The 18310-nt window shown below is 45.3% G+C and overlaps 1 long non-coding RNA gene across 1 annotated transcript; it reads right to left on the bottom strand.

Annotated features, from left to right (window-relative positions):
* Positions 1-9820: 9820 nt before the first annotated feature.
* On the bottom strand, positions 9821-14264 carry LOC310676963. The gene is made up of 3 exons (XR_014510820.1): positions 14078-14264; positions 11883-11997; positions 9821-10974 (listed from the first exon to the last, which is right to left on the bottom strand). It is a non-coding gene; the product is annotated as an uncharacterized lncRNA (long non-coding RNA).
* Between the last annotated feature and the right edge of the window lie 4046 nt (positions 14265-18310).

Genomic DNA, 18310 nt, shown 5'->3' with positions numbered 1-18310 from the left:
ACTTCATTTGCCTACTTACTCAGTTTGAAATTATTAGAAAAATGAGACATGTGAGAATTCCAGCATTTCCCAATTCTGGCGAAGTCAAAACCCAAATGGGAACAGTCTTTTAAGTGGCATTGTACTGCTTCCAGTTGAAGCCTCAACTGAACCCCGTAAAGCAATGTTGTATAAGATGACAGTGGAAAAGAAAATGGCTGTTTTGTACGACTTTCCTATTAGCATGTATATCAGTACCAGACAGTTCTGTGTACCAACTTTATTAAATATTAAATCTAAGGTTCAAATACTGAACACAGATCTTGGAGCATTATTATTATAGCCCACTTCTTAGCTTTTTAGTCTGGGCTTCTCAAATGGTTCACAATTCTAAAAACCAAAATGGTTGCAGTCTTAGCATAGCATAGCACTGTAGAGTTGGAAGGGACCCTGAGGATCATCTAGTCCAACCCCCTGCAATGCAGGAATATGCAGCTGGTCCAGTCTTGTTGGTGACTTCCCTACCTAGCCCCCTTTGTTTTGTTCATCAGATCTGCTTTTTTACCAATTGGGAGTTGCTATTGTACAGGGCTATGGATGGTAGTCAGCCACTGATGGACAGAGCTATGTAGGGATTTTAACCACAGGCGTAATTGGGCCTTGCTCTGCAGTGGGGGCGGGGTTCTTCCTCATAGCAAAAGGGGAGAAGTAGATATGCTTGACATTGTCACAACTTCTTTCTGGTGGGAAGGATCCACAATCAGGTTAAGCAGGGGATGGGCCCATCACTTTCCCAAGGGGGTGGATCCCCATAAGGGATCTTGGGTGCTGCCGTATGCCCACAGCCCCAGCTGGGGGGGGGGGTGTTGACTAGCTACAAGGTCACCACACTCCCAGGTTTCCTGAAGGCACTATGGACATTATTCACTCAGTGATGGACTCATGAATCATGTTCACTCCCCTAAAGCTGAATCCCAGAATTTGGGTCAGTACTAGAATATTAGCCAGAAGTTGGGTCCTCATCCAATGCGATGTTAAACTTGTGTAGTTGCCCAATAAAGAAATGGCTGAGGTAAGCCCAAGTTTAACTCTGTGGTATTATTCTTCACCAGGGGTCACCAACCCAGCACCCATGGGCACCATTATGCTCCTGAAGGCTTCCAGTGGAGCCCTTGGGCAGATTCCCCAGACTCTGAGCTTTTTATTTTATTTTTAAAGTTAACCCTCTAGCCATCCTGGAAAGGAGGTCTTGGGGCAAAATGTGCAAGTACTTTCTAAGTGATTTCTGTGAAATGGGAATATTATGGCTACCTTGTATATTTTCCTGGGTGCTGATAAATGCTCCCTGTTGTTATTAGACAGGAACAGGAGCTCTCTCTGTGAACACACACACACACACAGAGGGAGAGAGAGAGATTTCCATAATTAAGACCAGCATGATATAGCGGACGTATCATAAACTGGCAGGACAATGGGAAGGAGAAAGAGGAGGAAGAGGATCCTGGCGAGGGGTGTAGCCGGGACTGGGACACACTGATGCAAGCTCGGGATGGGGAAGGAGAGGTTGGTGTGGGAAGTACTCAAGGGTTGACAGAGGATGAGGAGGAGATGGGAGTAAGGGCACTGGAACCAGAGCAGCAGGTCCCTGTCTCTATGGACATGGTGGGCTCTGAGGCATAGGGAGCAGCAGGCAGGGTGCTCCAGGAGGTTGAGGCAAGCAAGGGCCCACAGCCAGCTCCCTAGCTGGCCAGGTGGGGCTCATTAGCTCTGAGAGGCAGAGTGTGATTCCTCAGCTGGAGTAGGCTTGGAACAGGTGAGGGTTAATTGCCTCATCAAGCCCAGATGCTGCAATCAGCATGTAAAGTCTAAATGGGCAGCAGAGCTGAGGTGCTGTGTCTACTCAGCTGCCCATGTTGATGGATCTTGACTTGGATGCTCCTGGACCTCCATGGGACTGTGCTTCAGGTTTTACTCTAGGCTGCATTCTTTGCTTGTGTGGATCGACTCTTGGGCTTTGAACAGTAGAACCTAGCCTACTGACTTGCTGCCAGGTAAGCAAGGTGTTCGGGACACTTTCTTTGGTAAACATAAGGTTGTTGAGGGTGGTTGTCTGTTTAATTTTGTGTCATGCCATTTAGTGGTGCAATGGCTCAGTGGGTCTGACTGTTAACCAGAAGGTTGGTGGTTCAAGCCCACCCAAGGACTGCTGCGACAGGATTCTTGCATTGCAGGATTTAGAATAGATGACTTTCAACTCTACAATTCTGATTCCTCATGGCACCCATGTTGTGACTGATGCCCACATTGCTCTCTCAAAATTCAGAATGTGTCCATTAGCCAAAAAAAGCTAGCAAACTCTGCACTACACCCTGCCTTTATCCAGGTTCACAATATGGTATTGTTCGTTTTTTGTTTTCTTTTATATTATTGTAGGGACGCGGGTGGCGCTGTGGGTTAAAGCCTCAGTGCCTAGGGCTTGCCGATCGAAAGGTCAGTGGTTCAAATCCCCGCAGCGGGGTGCGCTCCCGCTGTTCGGTCCCAGCGCCTGCCAACCTAGCAGTTCAAAACACCCCTGGGTGCAAGTAGATAAATAGGGACCACTTACTAGCGGGAAGGTAAACGGTGTTTCTGTGTGCGGCTCTGGCTCGCCAGAGCAGCGATGTCACGCTGGCCACGTGACCCGGAAGTGTCTTCGGACAGTGCTGGCCCTCGGCCTCTTTGAGTGAGATGGGCGCACAACCCTAGAGTCTGTCAAGACTGGCCCGTACAGCAGGGGTACCTTTACCTTTTTTATATTATTGTAGGCTGCCCTAAGCACTGTGATCTCAGTGGAGGATCTCAGTGGAGGAGCGGGTTATACATTATTGTGATTAAACAACTGAACAAGGTGCATCACAAATCATACTGAAATAAACTAGGATAAGTGAGAAGTGCCTGGATGTCTTTTAACACACAAAAAAACAGCACCGTCCTATCCAAAAAGGTTAGTCTGTAGCAGAAGGTGGCAGAAGGAGAATTTGTATTAGAGAGAGAAATGGTGTCTGGCTGGATTTTGTGATAATTTATCAAAGTTTTGTTTAATAGGATTGCTCATATATGACAAAATGGGCTTAAGTAAGTTACCAGAGATGAAGATTTGGCCCGTGAGAGTCAAAATGATTGATTATTGCCACATGGAAAGGTGTTTTCTTGTACTGATACTGTGGTTTAAAATATATTGTTTATATAGTATTCAACACACTGACAGGGAAAATGAACAGCAGTACAGAGACGAGCCATGAACAAAGATCAACTCAAAACATTTTCTTAAAATGTTCCTGATAAAGTTTGTTTTATCTTGCAGAATTCTTATAGTAGAATAGAATAGAATAGAATAGAATAGAATCATAGAGTTGGAAGAGACCACAAGGGTCATCTAGTCCAACCCCCTGCCAAGCAGGAAACACCATCAGAGCACTCCTGACATATGGTTGTCAAGCCTCTGCTTAAAGACCTCCAAAGAAGGAGACTCCACCACACTCCTTGGCAGCAAATTCCACTGTCGAACAGCTCTTACTGTCAGGAAGTTCTTCCTAATGTTTAGGTGGAATCTTCTTTCTTGTAGTTTGTATCCATTGCTCCGTGTCCGCTTCTCTGGAGCAGCAGAAAACAACCTTTCTCCCTCCTCTATGTGACATCCTTTTATATATTTGAACATGGCTATCATATCACCCCTTAACCTCCTCTTCTCCAGGCTAAACATGCCCAGCTCCCTTAGCCGATCCTCATAAGGCATTGTTTCCAGGCCTTTGACCATTTTGGTTGCCCTCCTCTGTACACGTTCTAGTTTGTCAGTGTCCTCCTTGAACTGTGGTGCCCAGAACTGGACACAGTACTCCAGGTGAGGTCTGACCAGAGCAGAATACAGTGGCACTATAACTTCCCTTGATCTAGATGCTATACTCCTATTGATGCAGCCCAGAATTGCATTGGCTTTTTTAGCTGCCGCGTCACACTGTTGGCTCATGTTAAGTTTGTGGTCAACCAAGACTCCTAGATCCTTTTCACATGTACTGCTCTCAAGCCAGGTGTCACCCATCTTGTATTTGTGCCTCTCATTTTTTTTGCCCAAGTGCAATACTTTACATTTCTCCCTGTTAAAATTCATCTTGTTTGTTTTGGCCCAGTTCTCTAATCTGTCAAGGTCGTTTTGAAGTGTGATCCTGTCTTCTGGGGTGTTAGCCACCCCTCCCAGTTTGGTGTCATCTGCAAATTTGATCAGGATGCCCTTGAGTCCATCATCCAAGTCGTTGATAAAGATGTTGAATAAGACCGGGCCCAAGACAGAACCCTGTGGCACCCCACTAGTCACTCTTCTCCAGGATGAAGAGGAACCATTGATGAGCACCCTTTGGGTCCGGTCAGTCAGCCAGTTACAAATCCACTGGGTGGTAGCATAGTCAAGACCGCATTTTACCAGCTTCTTTACAAGAATATCATGGGGCACCTTGTCAAATGCCTTGCTGAAATCAAGGTAGACTACATCCACTGCGTTCCCTTCATCTACCAGGCTTGTAATTCTGTCAAAAAATGAGATCAGGTTAGTCTGACATGACTTATTTTTCAGAAATCCATGCTGACTATTGGTGATCACAGCATTCCTTTCTAGGTGCTCACAGATTGTTTGCTTAATGATCTGCTCCAGAATCTTCCCTGGTATTGATGTTAGACTGACTGGGCGGTAATTATTTGGGTCCTCTCTTTTCCCCTTTTTGAAAATAGGGACAACATTTGCCCTCCTCCAGTCTGCCGGGACTTCGCCTGTTCTCCAGGAATTCTCAAAGATGACTGCCAGTGGTTCTGAGATCACATCTGCCAGTTCTTTTAATACTCTTGGATGCAGTTCATCTGGCCCTGGAGACTTGAATACATCTAAACTAGCCAAGTATTCTTGTACTATCTCCTTAGTTATTCTGGGCTGTGTTTCCTCTGCTGAATCATTTCCTCCAAATTCTTCAGGTCGGGCATTGTTTTCTTTATCGGAGAAGACTGAGGCAAAGAAGGCATTGAGGAGTTCAGCCCTTTCTGTGTCCCCTGTTTGCATTTCACCATCTTCTCCTCTGAGTGACCCCACTGTTTCTTTGTTCTTCCTTTTGCTACGAACATACCCATAGAAGCCTTTTTTGTTGCTTTTAACCTCTCTAGCAAGCCTGAGTTCATTCTGTGCTTTAGCTTTTCTGACTTTGTGTCTACACGTGCTGGCTATTTGTTTGAATTCCTCTTTGGTGGTTTCCCCCCTTTTCCATTTTTTGTACACATCCTTTTTTAATCTTAACTCAGTTAAAAGTTCTTTAGATAGCCACCCTGGCTTCTTTAGGCACCTTCCATGTTTCCGTCTCATTGGTATTGCCTGAAGTTGTGCTTTTACTATCTCCCTCTTAACAAACTCCCAGCCATCATGAACTCCCTTTCCTTTTAGTATTACTGTCCATGGGATCTCACCCAGCACTTCCCTAAGTTTTATGAAGTCGGCTTTCTTAAAGTCAAGAAATTGAGTAAGAAAGTAGCTAAAGAATTGTCCTTCCTGGACCAAGGTTTTGCTTCTCCTGCAGTGAAATGAAAACCAACAAAGTTTTAACCTTTCAACACCAGCTGATCATGCTGTCATGTACAATGCAAAGTAACAGCTGTTGGTGTTTGGGGTGAAAAATATCTAGAAACCCAAAACGTATTCACCACAGTCCAGAACTTCCTTGTCTGTGTGCACACAAGGGATTCAGACTTTTCAAACTTTTCCTTTTCAAACAACAATATTCTTTTCAAAAGTAGGTGGATGCTTGCAGGCTGCTCAACATACCTAATGCAGCTCTTTGGACTAAGGCCAATAGCCACAATATTTATTTAACACCCTAGTCAGGGCACTTGCCAGAAGGGTTAATTAAGTCAAAACAGAAAGTCTAGAGGCAATCATATAATTTGCACATTTTAACTAGAGCTGAATTTAAATGTTGTGTTTGTTTGAAAGTGGAATGTTTAGCAATCCAAGCACCCTACATTTGGTGGCCAACAGAAGAGAAATGCTAGAGTTTTGAGATTTTTGGGGGGAGGTGATTCTCCAGAGTTGAGAGGGTGCTGCTGTTTGGGCACATAATCGCGTGGGCTGTTGATTGCTGATGCTTTATGACTTCCCAGCATGACTTTAGCAGCCTAGGTTGAACGAAACATTCTAGCAAAACTTGGGTTGTCAGAAACAGGTTGCTGACCTTATGCCATGCCACTTGTCTCTGTGAAGCCGTATCCAGTAATGTTTGCGGCCATTATACGCTCAGTTTCGGTGGCCATTACATGTTTCTTCCAAGAGGCTTCATCCACTATGCTTCTGCCTGTGGGGCACAAGTAACCTGTCTCTGTAGTTCCTGCTAACTTCTATGCAACAGTTGTAGAACTTGTATGTAGAACTTGCTGTTCAGAACGTTGAACAGAATGTTAACAGTACAGGGTTTATATTTAGAAACACTACATTTCCAAGAAGTATAAACATTTTAAGAAGTTGACAAATTTGTTTATCCTTGCATGCACTTTCAACTTTCCTCCATTAACTAGAGAATGAGCTGCGTGTGTTGAAACTCTTATTTAAAATGTCACAATGCACTTTAAATAAGGACAAAAGAAAATTTAGGTAGACGTTAGCTTTTCAGAAATGGATGATAATTTTGGCTGCCTAAATTAAGGGCAGCAAATATGCCCCAGCTCAGTATGGCTCAGCTTTTATGAGCCTTCTCAGAGACTGTGGAGAAAAAGTTAAGTTGTTTTCTCCCAGCTAAAGTTAGTATAGGGGACACGGGTGGCGCTGTGGGTAAAAGCCTCAGCGCCTAGGGCTTACCGATCGAAAGGTCGGCGGTTCGAATCCCCGCAGCGGGGTGCGCTCCCGTTGTTCGGTCCCAGCGCCTGCCAACCTAGCAGTTCGAAAGTACTCCCGGGTGCAAGTAGATAAATAGGGACCGCTTACTAGCGGGAAGGTAAACGGTGTTTCCGGGTGCGGCTCTGGCTCACCAGAGCAGCAGTGTCACACTGGCTACGTGACCCGGAAGTGTCTCCGGCCAGCGCTGGCCCCCGGCCTCTTGAGTGAGATGGGCGCACAACCCTAGAGTCTGTCAAGACTGGCCCGTACGGGCAGGGGTACCTTTACCTTTACTAATGTTAGTATAATCAAGTTGGTGGTGCTAAATACATGCATTTCACACTATTCTCCAAGAACTGAATTTTTGTTTTACCACTCCTACCCCAGAGCATTTGCATAACCCTAACCCATATGCATATTTCATTACATTTTTTGAAATGGCCTTTGAGAGAACTGACACAAAGATATTCCCAAAATGAAAGGCTGCTATGGGGGATGGTCTGATCATATAGTAAAGGTAAAGGTAAAGGTACCCCTGCCCGTACGGGCCAGTCTTGACAGACTCTAGGGTTGTGCGCCCATCTCACTCAAAGAGGCCAAGGGCCAGCGCTGTCCGAAGACACTTCCGGGTCACGTGGCCAGCGTGACATCACTGCTCTGGCGAGCCAGAGCCGCACACGGAAACGCCGTTTACCTTCCCGCTAGTAAGCAGTCCCTATTTATCTACTTGCACCCGGGAGTGCTTTCGAACTGCTAGGTTGGCAGGCGCTGGGACCGAACAGCGGGAGCGCACCCCGCCGCGGGGATTCGAACCACCGACCTTTCGATCGGCAAGCCCTAGGTGCTGAGGCTTTAACCCACATAGCAACAAATGAGAGCTTAATTTAGGGTAGTGGGTTAACATTAAAGAACTTAGGTGCATGTTCCCACATAGCAGTTGTTTAGTCTGCTGAATGCTGATCACATAGGTGCAGAAAGTCCTTTAACATTCTGAGCAGGAGCTTCACGACCAGATGAAAAGATGTTCAGTTCATTGTTGTTGTTTAGTCGTTTAGTCCTGTCCGACTCTTCGTGACCCCATGGACCAGAGCATGCCAGGCACTCCTGTCTTCCACTGCTTCCCACAGTTTGGTCAAACTCATGCTGGTAGCTTCAAGAACCATCTCTTCCTCTGTCATCCCCTTCTCCTTGTGCCCTCCATCTTTCCCAACATCAGGGTCTTTTCCAGGGAGTCTTCTCTTCTCATGAGGTCGCCAAAGTATTGGAGCCTCAGCTTCACGATCTGTCCTTCCAGTGAGCACTCAGGGCTGATTTCCTTAAGAATGGATAGGTTTGATCTTCTTGCAGTCCATGGAACTCTCAAGAGTCTCCTCCAGCACCATAATTCAAAAGCATCAATTCTTCGGCGATCAGCCTTCTTTATGGTCCAGCTCTCGCTTCCATACTACACTACAGTTCATACTACACCTGAATTTGACAAATGGGACCATCCCAGACATAAATGTTTGGTTGTCTTGACTTGCAGTGTCTGAAATTAATAGAACGTATGATCGAATACAAAGATTCGTGAGGCAAATGAAGGAGACCACAGTGCAGCAGGCTCTAAAGTTTAAACAGAACACAATTTTAAGATATTTTACAAGCTAGTAGGCACACCATAAGTGACAAGATAACTCAGGTACGCTGAGCAGCACACAGAACAAAGATAATTGATTCTATTTTATTTATTAGATTTATATATCACCCTTCATGAAAAAAAATTCAGGGAGGTTCACAAGATCAAAACATGAAATAAAAGCACAAATAGTTAGAAACAACGAAACAATAACCACCCTCTTGACAAACACTAATTTTTATAGTTTTGTGAAGTCCTAGCATGTGGTAGGTTTGTCTACTTTGTTCAGTAATCTGACCTCAACAATATTGCGACCCAAAATCCAGTCATTGGAGTTTGGAAGAATTTAAACTGTGAATTAGTTCTTATGATATTGTCTTTGAATTCCTGACTTGTCTTCTGCATGCATGCCTCTGTGTTACATCAGAATTATGTTATGATTTCTTTATGGCCATTTGAAGAGACAAATATGACCTTGTTGAAGCGTGGAGCGCTCCTGTTCAAGGTGCCAGCCAGCCAGCCAGCCTTCTTCCAAGTTTCTCCAGTCTCCCCCTCTTGGGTTTTTCATTACCCTACCCTGACAGACAGTATTCTTTTCCAGCTGAGCATGGTCAGTTATTTGGCCATTTTAAGGTTCCTCCCCTGAGTATTTTTTTAAAAAAGGTTTTTGTTTGGGTACTATTTCAATTTTTTTGTTTTCCCTCAAGCCTGCTGATAATTGCCCCTTGTGCATGGATGGTAAAGTTCTGACTACATAAGAGTCCACACTGGGGAAACCCAGCCAGGTGGGCGGTGTATAAATAATAAATTATTATTTTTATTATTGGAGAATTATTTTGCTATTAGTATATAGAATGGTTATGGATCAGCTGTCAAGTGCACATTTAGTTAGACAGAATATGAATTTTGTCATACGCATTCTGCCAAAGCAGAGGTTTGTAATACTGCCTTTTAATGCCAGATGCATCTTGTGCTAACACATGTTGGCTGTCTACAACGGGAAGTGTACAATACATTTTAAATGAAGTTGATGGATTTTGGATGGTGGAAGGAAATTTGATGTACAAGCTCGACTGGTAATATCCTTTCCTAGTAAGAAGATGCTATATACTGGAAACTAACATGGCTGAAATGTGAAGACATCACTGTCAAACTTCTAGTTTAACCATGTACGTGACTTACAAAGAGGCTCACATTCAAGCAAAACTGAATGTTTGCAAATATTTGAAATGTGCTAAGCATTACAACCTAATAATTCAAAGGTATTAAGCAAGGAATATGATAAAACCATCCATAGGGAACCAGGGATTCTGTGGAAGCTAATTGGGAATTCCTTAATTAGAAGAACTGAAAAGACAGTACATTGACCACATTATCCGAGGGCAATGCAATAATCACGTTTTTAGGGTCTCTCAGTTCACATTTGGCAATTCTGAGGTCCAACACTCTAGAATCGACCTTGGCAGACATCAGTGTGGATGTTTGCATAGGGATGTAGGAAGTTACCTTATACTGACTTAGATCATTGGTCCAAGTAGCCTGATACTACTGACACTGGCTGACAGCTGTCGTGGACTGTCTGGTTGCAGAGGAGTGGTAGGAGGCACCTGCTGGGGAACCCCCACTGCTGGGAGGAGCGCAGAGAGAAGAAAGGCCCAAGGTGCAGCTGCAGCAGCATAACTGGGCACCTTCATCTGTCCCAGCTGCAACAAAACACGTGTCTCCCATATCAGTCTCTACAGTTACAGCAAGCAACTTTGTGGTCAACTGTTTGACCACAAAGGCGTACTCCTCTATTGTCTCCTGAGATATAGATGCCAACTGTGTGAATGTAGTGTTCCTTTATGCCACCCTCCCCAAAAGCACCTCCACCAAATGTTCCTTCAGTTCTTTTGTGACTGCTTGCGGCAACAGAAGTTAACTGTGGAAGAAAGCTACTATATCTGCCGTTCCCATGGCTTCCAGCAAGAGCACAGGAAATGTAGGAAGCACTGGGCAGCAATTTAATTCCACTGGGGGTAGTAGTCGAATACTGAAATAAAATTGTTTTATGCATGAATAAAGCATGGCCTCCCAAGTCAGATTCATGTGATATTTACATGGATTTGGGGAGCTGTTTTTATTTTGAGCTTACTGAAAGTAATGTTGGCTTTTTAAAATCCTCCTTGACCTGTTAACTGTATTTCTTGATGTCAGTAACCATTACTTCATACAACGTCTCTATAACTCAGAGGCTTCTTTAACATATGGAGGACATTTAAGTGAAGATGCTGAAGAGATGAAAGATGGTGTTCACTAAAGACATGGAGAAATAGAAATGATTTAGGAAAAGTATGAGGACAGGAACATAGTGACAATGGTGACCCTGTTGCCTACCCAACATGCAAGCTTCTTTACCCCATCAAGATAGCTTGAAAATTACTAGTTGTAGAGCAGGGGTCAGCAACCTTTTTCAGCTGTGGGCTGGTCCACCGTCCATCAGACCATGAGGTAGGCCGGACTATATTTTGAAAAAAAATATGAATGAATTCCTATGCCCCACAAATAACCCAGAGATGCATTTTAAATAAAAGCACACATTCTACTCATGTAAAAACACGCTGATTCCTGGACAGTCCATGGGCCGGATTGAGAAGGCGATTGGGCCTCATCTGGCCCATGGGCCTTAGGTTACCTACCCCTGTTGTAGAGCATATGCTTATTTGTTATGGCATACTTTAAAAAGCAATTGAAAAGACTTGGGTCATCCCAATATAATGTTGCTTTATTATGGTTTCTGAAAACATCATTATTAGGTGGGAGGACATCCATAGAACTGTACCTGAATGCTAAGTTCAACAATAAATGTGGATAAAATGATTTCCTGGAACTGTTATGTGCTGGTTCTCCAGACCAGTCGCTTCCTGCTGCTTTTGTGGAAGCTACACTTTATACAGGCCTTATTCTGGCCTAGTTTTCCACTTGCGACTGCGTAAAGCTCTGTGAAGGTGGTTATTTGCTGTCAGCTGTTGATAGCATGCAACTAAATGTGACGGAAGACTTTCTAAATCCCTATTCTTTCCCACCACTGCCATCAGATTTCTTTTTATAATTGGCATATCAGAACCCTCTGGCATTGTTCACAGATCAAAGCATGCCATCAGAATGTGTTAATTTATCATTCAAAGCTCTTTTATCTTTTAGGGATTAACATTGCATATAAGGAGAACATTAGAATTTGCAGTAAGTGTTTCTAGATGTGTAGGCTTTGACTTTTTGGAGGCAGGCCAGTGCTACATACAAGCCAAGAGAAGTGCAACATTAAGACTCTCTGAATTCTTAAACATATTTTCCAGATGATCAACAAGTGAAAAACAACAGTCTTAAAATGATTAGAGCAATTCATGGAGGATGAAAATAATACTTAACCATTACTCTTGACACTCAATAATTTCTGCCTCTTCTTCCTTTCTTCTCCCATTTCTCTGGTGCTTCACTGTTGTTGTCCTCTTGCTGCTGTTGCAGTTGCTGCATCCTTTTTCTACTGCAGTAAAAAGTGGTGGAGGTTAGATGGTGTGGTTAGAGTGGCTGCTTTTGTGGTATCTGCTCCAGCCACACAGCTCAATCTCAAATGCTCTTCCTCCCCCACTCTGTGCATGAAGATGGCAAAGGCTGTTTGGGCAGTGTGGGGAGGGACGACTACGGAGGGGACCCTGCCTGCAAGGTTGGGAGAATCTGCAGCTAATGAGAGCAGGCAGCTACTGATGCTACAATAGCATTAGGAACAAGCTTTTGCTGTGTGGTTAGGCACCAAAGACCTTGTGCAACCAGGGCTTAGAACAAGAGAACAGGGGGCAAGTGAGAAATGGAGGAAAGAAAAAGACATTTTCGGGAGGGACAACTGGAGAGGAAACACGAGGAGAAGAGTGTAGACCCAGAGGTGGAGAGTGGGGAGGAAAGAGTGATCCAGGAGGCCATGGGGGGGGGGGAACACCTGGATGAAAAGGGAGGGGCATAACTCTGCCTGTGAAATGCCTCGCTATAGAATATTTTATGTCCAAAACCGTTCCTATTCTTTGCTCTAAAGTCTAGATGACATTCAGTGTGACCTGGGCAAGCCAACCCACTTTCCCCTGATGCCCAGTTTATCAACCATAAATAGGGTGGCAGGGGGAATTATGACTGTTCCTGTGCCATGCTGGGACAGTGATCTGACCTGCATTTGAATTGTTGAGGGGTGTAGGTTAAAACCTTCTCTCCCCAGCCATCCTGTGGCAGCTGTTGCGTGTGTACTGTTGGAAGGCTGTGTGTGTGTTTGTGAAGAATGGGGGGGGGGGGTGTAACAAGGAAATGCTGGGCCTGACCACACCCACAGTCACCGCTTGCTCATCTGCATGTGCTGCTTCGGGTCAAAAAGGATGCCCACCCCGCCCTAGTGTGACCAAGAAACACAATCCAGGAAAGAGCTATGCAGATGGGAGCAGCCTTTCATCTTTGTAACTATATATATATATATATATATATATATATATATATATATAAATTTATTTATACCCCGCCCTCCCCAGCCAGAGCCGGGCTCAATGTGGCTAATACCAATATAATAAAATCACAATAAAAGCATAGGGGGAAAAGAGAGAGAGAAAAAACCCCCAATTTAAAATACAAGTTAAAGTGCAATTTAAAATGCAGCCTCGTTTTAAAATAGCTGATAAATCAAGACCATAAGGGGAGGGAAACATAAGGGTCAGACTGCGTCCAAACCAAAGGCCAGGCAGAACAGCTCTGTCTTGCAGGCCCTGTGGAAAGATGTCAAGTCCCGCAGGGCCCCAGTCTCTTGTGACAGAGCGTTCCACCACGTCGGGGCCAGTGCTGAAAAGGCCATGGCCCTAGTTGAAACCAATCTAACCTCCTTGAGGCTCGGGACCACCAAAGTGTTGCTATTTGTGGACCTTAAGGTCCTCTGCAGGGCATACCAGGAGAGGCGGTCCCGTAAGTACGTGGGTCCTAGGCACAGCTGTCAACCCCCCCCCCCCTTTTTAAAGGGAAATTCCCTTATTCCGAATAGGATTAGTAACAAGAAAAGGGAAAAGTTGACAGCTATGGTCCTAGGCCATATAGGGCTTTAAAGGTCAAAACCAGCACCTTAAACCTGACCCTGTACTCCACCGGGAGCCAGTGCAGTTGGTAAAGCACTGGATGAATGTGATCCCACGGCAAGGACTAGAATTAAAGGAGGCAGGAGCTGGTTGAACATCTATCCAAGTGTTGCCCTGAATGCAACCCTAAATAAATGTTATAATTCCCAGCAATATTGCATTTGTGCCTTTTTCAATTGGACAGAAACTAAACTCTGCTAGAGAGCTTTTTAGGTATGGGAGAAACTGAAACACAGATGTTAAATGAAAACGGTGCAGAGTGCAGCATAGCTGTTGAACTAAACGACCAGACGCACTCCTGCCCTTCCAAGGAACTGACTCCTTCATCTCTGTGTCAATGAAAGTCCAATGCCATAACTCATTTGGCTGCCTGCGTTTGTTGTGCCTCTGACAAATCCCATTACTAACTGCAGGCTCTATAGTACTGTTCCCCTAATCATCTGGTGCCACTGACACACAATTCACCTTGACAATGCTGAAGTCTACCCATCATCATCTAGCCAGAACTATTGTAGCGTTAGTGGCCAGGTATCTCCTGCACCATCCCAGTTATAGCTTTACAGGGCTAGGCAGAGGGAAAGAATTTAGAATATGAACAGCTATACATAAAGCAGAGCTTGAAGGGAAGAAGTAGATGTCATTGTTTTATTTAGAAAATAAACTATCGCTATGGTATCAAAACTGGATCTGGGTGAGCTTGGGCCCGTCTCCCACTTGTCTCCTGCTGAGCAAATCACTGGGAATACCTCCAAGCACAACATGTGGGATAATTCAGCTGAAGAATTTATTTCATGGATATATATAAAAAACCCAATAACCCCACAAACGACATAATTGGAAATCCCCCTGTCTTTTGCCAGTAGATTCCCCACTCGCTTCACTTCAGGGAAGTACAACAGTGCAATTATCATACTAGTACAATTATGGTAATGCTTTGTCTTTCTGAGGGGAAAAGAGTGAGGCTGTTCGGTCATATTTCAGGGATATTTTTGATGGGGAATGTTTCCCTTTCTGAGGAATCTTGGTGGAAAAAATAATTACCGTATTTTTCGCCCTATAAGACGCACTTTTCCCCCTCCAAAAATGAAGCGGAAATCTGGGTGCGTCCTATGGGGCGAATGCAGGCTTTCGCTGAAGCGTGGAGAGCGAGAGCGGTCGGTGCGCACCAACCCCTCTCGCTCTCCAGGCTTCAGGAAGACATCCGCAGCCTAGGCAGCCCTGCGGGAGGTCCCGCAGGGATGTCTAGGCTGCGGATAGCAGCCTGCTTCCCGGAGCGTCGGGCGCCCTGAAAGCAGAGCGCCCGGCGCTTGGGGAACACATCCGCACCCTAGGCAGCCCTGCAGGAGGTCCCGCAGGGATGTCTAGGCTGCGGATAGCAGCCTGCCGCCCGGCGGGTGGGGCGCCCTGAAGCAGAGCGCCCCTCGCGCCGGGCAGACACCCGCAGCGTGGGGAGCCCTCCAGGAGTTCCCTGCAGCGCTCCCCACGCTGCGGATAGCAGCCTGCAGCCCGGCGGGCGGGGCGCCCTGAAGCAGAGCGCCCCTCGCGCCGGGCATACATCTGCAGCATGGGGAACGCTGCAGGAGTTCCCCGCAGCGCTCCCCACGCTGCAGATAGCAGCCTGCTGCCTGGCGCGAGGGGCGCTCTGCTTCAGGGCGCCCCTCGTGCCAGGCAGACACCCGCAGCATGGGGAACGCTGCAGGAGTTCCCCGCAGCGCTCCCCACGCTGCAGATAGCAGCCTGCTGCCTGGCGCGAGGGGCGCTCTGCTTCAGGGCGCCCCTCACGCCAGGCAGACACCCGCAGCATGGGGAACGCTGCAGGAGTTCCCCGCAGCGCTCCCCACGCTGCAGATAGCAGCCTGCTGCCTGGCGCGAGGGGCGCTCTGCTTCAGGGCGCCCCTCGTGCCAGGCAGACACCCGCAGCATGGGGAACGCTGCAGGAGTTCCCCGCAGCGCTCCCCACGCTGCAGATTGCACCCTGCTGCCTGGCGCGAGGGGCGCTCTGCTTCAGGGCGCCCCTCACGCCAGGCAGACACCCGCAGCATGGGGAACGCTGCAGGAGTTCCCCGCAGCGCTCCCCACGCTGCAGATAGCAGCCTGCTGCCTGGCGCGAGGGGCGCTCTGCTTCAGGGCGCCCCTCACGCCGGGCAGACATTGGCCAGCCCCACAAGCTCGGGGGACAGCAGGGAGGCGCAGCGCCGCCACCCCGCTGTTCCTCGACCAGGTTGGGTTTCCCGGACCTGCTTTTGGGGGGAAAATAAAGGAAATTTTTTTTCCCTTTATTTCCCCCCCAAAAAACTAGGTGCGTCCTATGGGACGGAGCGTCCTATGGGACGAAAAATACGGTACTTCTATGCCCTTTCCATTTTTCTAAAGCTCATACTCTGCAATAAAAGAATGAATGTCTCAAAGACAGTAGATAATATTGTCTATTTTAGATTTTAAATGAGGAATAGTTCCCCAAGAATGGAAACTAGGCATATAAAATATAAGTTATGGCATATTTGAGCAAAAGTTCTCAGTGTGTGAAGTGGACGTCTCCAAGTTTGTATGTGTGGCTATATAGGGAAAAGCACAAGTGATTTCTTCTTAGATTTTTGAAATGAGTGATACCACAAAATTGGGAATCATACAACTGGATGGGTTCAAAATGCAATACAGTCAATTAGAATAGGCTGCAAAAAGCATGAGATATATGGTGGTCATGTATCCTGGGTAAAGCCTGGGTAAAAATCCTGGGCAGACCCTGGGCAAATTGCGCCTGCAACTCATCTCACACCTCTTGTTTGGGTGGAGTGTAACAGTACTGACGTTCTAGAGTTTGTAAAGTGGGATATCTCAAACAGAATTACAATAAGATGTGCTGACTGTGCATAACAAGTCAGAAGTGTTAAGTCACACAGGTCCTATTGAAATCCACATTAAAAACTTAGTCATAACTAACACATTCCATTAATTTCAATGGGACCTAAGTGTGGATAACTTTGTCTGGGTCTGAGCCATTGTATGAAATGGTCTACAAATAGCAGTATAGACATTATGTTACAGTCTAGCAAAATTGTTTGTTTTTAAAAAACACATATGTGATCAGTTATGCTATCAGTGCTTTCCTAAATTTGCAAAATACTGGCTGAATGCATCTGGATTAAGGGCATGTATCCATATGTTTCTCATATGAGCCACATATTTCCTATGCTAGTAAAATCAACTCCACAATTGCTTTTCAATTGTATTTTGAAGCAGTTCATACACTATAGAAATAGTGTGTGATATGTTACAGGAGCAAGGCAGTGCTCCTATAGTTAAGGTAGATAGATTTATTATTAATTTTTTACTGGCACCGTCTCTCTACCACCATTTTGGTGACTGGTGGACCTCAGTAATTTTTAGCCCCTTCTCAAGTGCTCTCTGGGGGTAGGAAGTATGGGAATCCCTGTTGAAGAGGAACAACCTGTTTTATGCTTTGTCTTAAAACGATGGCAGTTTGGAAAGAGAAGAAGCTCTCATTTCTAAAATGTTTCATTTGTGGATTTGTAATATATCAAAACACCACAGAACAGATAACAAATTATAAAACTGTTGCACGTCACCCCAATATCCGTGTGGTGTGAGATTCCAGGTGCATACCCAGGGTTCATATTTCCTTTTGGAGCGATGGTGGTGACTTTTTAATATCTGGTTTTTTTACACATATGTACAACCTGAGCCTATGAAGGAGAGGCTCATAGCATTAATAGCCCTAAAGGGTCTTGTTTCTTCTATAGCCACAGCGTTAGATTCAAACAGAAATCAAGCATTGCTCTTTGCCTTTTTGTTTCTTTGCTTCACTGAACACTCAGCTCTTGCCTTTCTGTTTTTCCAACTACCAGCAAGTTTTTTTTGGGGGGGGGGAATGATACCCATTTGCGATCTCACACAGATCCACTTCCCTTGTTCCCTTTAATGGCCCATCACCCAGGCAATCACCTCATCAGGAAGCTAGCTGGCTTAACATTTGCTGTATCCAGGGTTTAGAAGGGTCTCGGCAAACAGCCTATTCCCCTCAAACTCATAGCAGTATGTTTTTTAAAATGGTCACAGCATTCGGGGGGGGGGGGAATCTGTAGTTCACATTAAATAAGATTTTCCTAAAAAGCAAAATTGTAATGGCTCACTGGAAAGTCTCGCCTTACAGAATGCTGAGGCAAATGGCAGGTTGACTGACTGAATTGCCTCAGAAGTCCAAAGAGTTCTGAGGTAACTCTGGACATATAGCTCCAAAAGCCTTCAGTTTCTATTGGCAAACCATTTTTTTTAAAAAAACTTTTGTCTTTTGTTAATTAAGAAATAATTGTAAATAATATCATTTGTCTGTAATTCCATGACCTGAATACCAGCCTCCTATTCTTTGTCCCTATAATAAGGATATCACTACACAGCAAACGATAAAAAAAATTATCACAGCAGGCAGCTTTCTCAGGATCTTCTGAGGTAAGTGGATATAGGGATATACGGACTGTTAGGTTACATTTCAGTGGGGGCGGGGATTAGACTTTTCACCCCTTTCAGTTCCTTTTGAATATTTACCAGGAAAAACAAATGCAACATCACAGCAATTGCATTCCCAGAACAGCTTGTAAAACAAATAAACCCAGTTTCATTTTCCCCCATAGTGTTATGTACAAGTCTTGGTTGTCACAAACAATTCATTTTTATATTTGA

The sequence above is a fragment of the Podarcis tiliguerta genome, assembly GCF_965153285.1.
Source record: "Podarcis tiliguerta genome assembly, chromosome: 4".
NCBI classification, from domain to species: domain Eukaryota; kingdom Metazoa; phylum Chordata; class Lepidosauria; order Squamata; family Lacertidae; genus Podarcis; species Podarcis tiliguerta.
The sequence above is the reverse complement of the archived record's forward strand: the minus strand, read 5'-3'. Positions and strand labels throughout refer to the sequence as shown.